The 5806-nt window shown below is 35.1% G+C and overlaps 1 long non-coding RNA gene across 1 annotated transcript; it reads left to right on the plus strand.

Moving 5' to 3' along the window:
- The first annotated feature begins 3283 nt into the window (after positions 1-3283).
- LOC145012441 (uncharacterized) lies at positions 3284-5427 on the plus strand. The gene is made up of 3 exons (XR_013664511.1): positions 3284-3618; positions 4254-4334; positions 5264-5427. It is a non-coding gene; the product is annotated as an uncharacterized LOC145012441 (long non-coding RNA).
- Positions 5428-5806: the final 379 nt, after the last annotated feature.

Here is a 5806-nt window from a genome sequence, read left to right on the forward strand (position 1 = left end):
TTGGAATAAACCCGCGCTTGCTGGAATCACCTTATGGAATACGATATAAAAAGGTGATCGCAAGACGATAATATCATATGGTCTTAAAACCTAGATATATGGTTTATTATTTGTTAATTGATTGTGCATTGATAATGCGAAAACGAATCAGTAACTTGATGTTATAAAACGCATGTTGTGTATAGTTGGTTAATGAATAAGTAAATGCATATAAGTCGAAGTTTATCTGTAAATTTTATCCTAAGAGGGTAGAAGAGATATCTTGGCCACTCGATGATTTGATTTGACTTATGTGCCGGGCCCGGTCAGAACTGAATTGATGTGTTCGATTAAGTTCTATGTCAAATAAATTGGAGATCGAGAAATCTAAATGCTAGACTAACCATTCCATAGGATTGTCAGCATGATATCTAACAGAGGACTGTACGATCCCTTATCTAAAGGACAAGATTGATTAGATCAGAGTTGACAGCGTCTTTGAGAGCTACGATTGCAAACCGTATTGTACTTGTATAGTTACTAGACTTATCCAAGTGGGAGACTGTTGGAATAGTATCTAAGGCTATAACTATATTCGGTGGTGCATGGTCCTTTTGGGTTGCCTTCACCATAGCAACTTGAAGGATGATTTGTTAAGAGAGAGTAAATATTATAAGGAATAATATTTGGCTATTTGATTAATATAAGTCATAAATTAATTGGTATTAATTTGGTGACTTAAAGAGATTAATTAAATAAGAGGGTATAAACTGTCAATTGTTTGATAGTTAGACTTTAGACTATAAATCCATTAGGATATACCTTGGACGGATTCTAAGAGCTTTAGGATAGCTCAAATCGTCTATAGGGTTATCTATGGAATGGATTTGGATAACCTTAAGAGAAGATTATCCAATTAGGGTTTAGGGTGAAACCCTTAAGGAGTCTAATAGTATAAATAGACCCTATGGATGAGGGAATTCGACACACAACCTTAAGCAAGGAACCTCTGGCCGAATTCCTCCCCTCTCCTCTCTCCTAAATCATCTTGCTTGCTATTGGTGTTTGTAAGCCATTAGAGGAGTGACAATTGTGACTCTAGAAGCTCCAAGACAAACAAGATCAACAAGGAATTCAAAGGTATGATTCTAGATCTGTTTCAATATTGTTATTTAACCTAATTATCCATTATAAGTCTTGGATTCAAAATCATGTTTATTAGAAAGCCTAGATCCAAGCATTAGGGTTTTGCATGCGCACATAGGAAAGTTCTTATGGCTAAAACCCATCAGGGGTAAGCCGTGGCACTTGTATGTTTTAATATGTTGTACTTTGAGGAACCCATAAGATTTTTGCTAACAGTTATGTTTATGATTCATTTACTTTCGATTCGAAAGAGAAGGGCCCAATGTGATGACACAACATCCTCCCCATATGATTTCCACATTCTGAATAATTATACTATGATGTTTTTAATATTATAATCGGGTTTTTAATTTTGAACAATTTGTGTATGGTTTGATAAACTTCCGAGTGAAAATTTTTATCATTGTTTTAGGAAATTAAAAGTTGGTATCAAAGCATTGGTTTGAGGGATTTGTGCGCACTCTCAGGCGTATCAGAGCTCAAACTGAGGAAATGATAATCCTTATTTTTTTTGAAGAAAAAGAAATGGATTTTTAAAAGATTTTTATTAAGTAAAAAAGGGAGTACGATGTGTGCAGTTAGCCAAGCTAAGTAAGTTGTTCCCAAATTACCCATACTTAGGTGTTATGAATAGTATGCTTGATATGATAATTGCATGCTAGATTAGGGCTAGGGATACCTTCAGGAATCATATGATAGAATTTCCTGATTTAGTTGATGCCTTAGAGCCGAGTAGAATTTGATGCTATGTATTACTTAAAATTGATATCAGATTAGTTAATTGCTAAGTGCATGCTTTTAAAGTTGTATAAAATTATGATTGTATAGTCCCCGAATGATCGTTTTGTCCTCTTTTCCTGTTCCTTGTTTGGTTGTGGACTTAGGGTAGAATCACCATTTGACAGTCTATGTGATCCTATTTTGTGTATAACTTGCGTGCATAAGGAAACCAATGGTGTTGATTGAGGTTCTTGGTATTGCGATCAGTGAGAGTTGAGATTTCCTAGGAGACACTAGGATATGTATGCTATTTAGCATGGGATTGTTACATGGTTAGAGGTGACTCAGAGGGATCAGGCCTGCTTTTGAGGAAGCTATAGGTAGGTATGAAATGTAGTATTGTGTAACTCCTGCAGATTCGGGCTAGTCAATTTAGAGATAATAAGCATTAAAAATGACTTTTTGATAGAAGATGATTTCGAATAAATAATCTTAACTAAGTTATGTTAAATGTCACAAGGGTTCTACACGTATAAAGAACATTGAAATCCGAGTTATAACAAAGAAGTTATGTCTGTCGAAGTTTTACGGCAAAACCGACATGACACCGAGAATCGTAAAAAGTGAGTTTACGATAAATTATTTTTTAGCCTTAGCGGTCTAAACGAAAGTCATAGTATACGTTAAAAAAAGAGCGTGCATAAAAAGAACATCTAAATCTGACTTCGTATGAGGATGTTATGATTTTTCTCAGATTTATCATAGTAGTGCACAACTCAGAAATCGAATTTTAGATCAATCGATTTTTAGCAGACACAATCTAAATGAGAATTGAATATCTCATTAATAGGAGCTCAACGATATAAAGACAGTTGAAAACAGACATCGGATGAAAAAGTTATGAATTTTTAATGGATTTTAACTGTCTAAGTCTGTTAAAATATAACTTTAAAAATAAAGTCAAAATTAGCTGACGGAGTCTAAATGAAAGTTGTAGATCCCTTCGATACCTACGCGGGGATATAAAAACGTCAAAAATGGAGCTCGTATGAAAAAGTTATAGATTTTAGAAGATAATTAGTTTTTGGAGTAATCTACGAGTAACATGGGGCACGATCTGAGTCACTGCTTCTTCATCACGCCTTGCCACCAGTGGTGACACTTGGCATCTCAACATGTCGTGTTTTAGACATTTCATGGTATAAAACCCCCTGTGGGGCCCGCCTAAGACCCAAGAACTTGGATGACCAGATTTTTCATGCTTGCCCTTATCATCAATCCCACGTGACAAATCTGCTCCATATCCCTTATTGTGTGCAACTCATCCCAAAAGAGTACATGCCTAGGTGGTAGTATGGCCCAACACTTATATGTGTGTATACACTTCGAGTATAAATATGAGGCTTTGATAACCTCTTATTCACACCCAAAAAAAAAAACACAGCCACTCTTCTCTTTATCGGTCGCTCTCTTCCCCCCTCACCATTCCTGCCAAGGAAAGTAAGAAGAAATCGGCAGCAGGAGGCTGCCGGCCATCACCCACCACCCACTGCAACCTTCAAACACCCACTACCACCATCCAAAAACTTCATCCCTAAGCTGACATTGCTATTAATTTCGATCCCCAAAAACTTCTCCACACTTCCTGCATTGAAATACAGTTGAAAGAAGGAAGAACGAAGGCAGCAACATCGGAACCACCACCCCCCGTCGGCATCTTGTTGTAGCGACAACCACCAATCGCCATCACTTATGGCTTCCGTTTCGCCACTAGTAAGCATCTCCACCCCATTAAAATTGATTCCAAATATCGCATGCATCATTGAACGAAAACCAAATGAAATACATTTTTTTTACTGTGGTAAACCTGCGACGAAGAAGAAGAAGAACAGGAGGTTTCCCTCCTGTTCACGAGCCAGATACACAACCATACATGCGATTTTGCCACATACACTCCCCTAAGTATGATATTGTCCATATTCAACCCCTCACTCCCAAAAACTGTTTTCAAATGAAGTCCTAAGCCCTAAACATACATGTAAAATATTCATAATCTACCTAAATATCGAAAATAGAAGCTCAAAATGTTAAAATAGAAATTTCATAAATTCATTTTTGCATATATATATATATATATATATATATATATATATATATATATATATATATATATATTTGACTATTGTTAAATCTTAAATTATAAAATTGTATTTTGATTTAAATAAATTAAAGGGATTTATTTAAATATTTTGGAAAAAAAATAATAAATTTAATTTTTAGAAAAATTTATTTAAATGGATTATTTAAATAAATTTTGAGATAATAAACATTTAGAAAATTTGTAAATCATTATACTAGTTCAAATACCCAATCTCTACCAAATATTGATTTATAACAAATATTTCTAGGAAACTGGATTTATCCCGGAAATCACGACCTCTCGGCAACACATCTCGACTTTCAGAACTACTTGTTAACCACTCGATAAGGTGAGAGTTACGACCCCTCTTTTATATTTATTCGTTTTGGAGGAAAATACATGTGCTATATATTATTTATGACACAAATACATAAGTTTTATATAATATGCATGCTACAAGTTTAAAGATATAAAGACTTCCATATCTGAATACTATCATGCATAAGGCTTTTCACACTTATACAATATCGTTATGATCAAATACATATCTCCATAAGAGCGAGTAATTTGTACTTTTATATATACGTCAACCATACTCGACTTTACAAATATTATACTACGAAATTCATTATGCCCGGTACTTATCTATAATCAAGTTAGGGATGAGAGTTATTCACAAACTTTTCGTTAATGGTTTTTGAGTGAGACGCTACTATTCATTAGCTGAGTTTAGATACTTCGCCTGCCCCACACTGCTATAATCGTTAATCTTCGGAGCGAGGTACATATATATAGATCTATATGGAGTCGACAACCCCACGACGGTTACTAGCTACAACCATCGACTGATCAATCGAAGCAGGTGATATGTGTCTATGATCGTTACTACGACGTCCAATGAAGCATCGTAGGGAGGGGTACTTTTCGTCCATAGCTCGATTATAGAACTCATAAAAAACATTAAAATGAATCTCTCTTACTTTTTCACTACAACCATATGTTTGGTTGCTTTCAGAACTATTTTAAGTATAGTGGTTACTTATACAATGGATATATTTAAACTTTCATGAAGTTATTACAAACACATTTTCTTTAAAAGCATAAATTTATTTATAAAAATACTTTTTGGATTTTAAAGACTCATGAAAAGCATTGTTTCAACTATTTTTATACAAGAAAAATACTTTTGGACTTTTGAAAGTATTATTACTGCGGCTAGCAGAAAACCTGTGACTCTCACCAACCTCGTGTTGACTTTTAAAATACATGTATTCTCAGGAAATCAGTGAAATTTCGAGCACACTTAGACGATGGAAAACATGGCTCGCAAGTACTTTAATTTTCTACTTTGAACTATTATGCCTAGCTGTTAAGGCAAACTCGTATTATTATTTTATTACTATCTGTAAGAACCTTGTATGAAAACATAAATATGTAATAAAATGGTGTTTTGTTTATTGTTGTACTTGTGCTGTATATTCAATTTATATCTGATCCATGAACTTAGTCGCACAGCTCGACATGTTCCGCCGCGTCGGCCAGGGGTGTGACAACTAAGCTGGTTCAGGAAGTGTGCGAAAGGTTACGAGTCACACCGAGCCGTAAGAAGATTTAGATAGACCCATGATGTTCAGGCCTCAAGTTTTAGGTAGGAGATTTGGTAATTCTGAAGGTGTCACCTTGGAAAACTGTCATCCGATTTTAGAAGCAGGGAAAGCTGGGCCCCAGATTCATTGGTCCTTTTAGGATATTCTTCAGGGTGGGCAAGGTTGCATATGGGATAATTTTTTCTAATGAGCTCAGCCAAATTCAAAACACCTT

Source organism: Lactuca saligna, chromosome 8 (genome assembly GCF_052625555.1).
Source record: "Lactuca saligna cultivar CGN05327 chromosome 8, ASM5262555v1, whole genome shotgun sequence".
Lineage (NCBI taxonomy): Eukaryota > Viridiplantae > Streptophyta > Magnoliopsida > Asterales > Asteraceae > Lactuca > Lactuca saligna.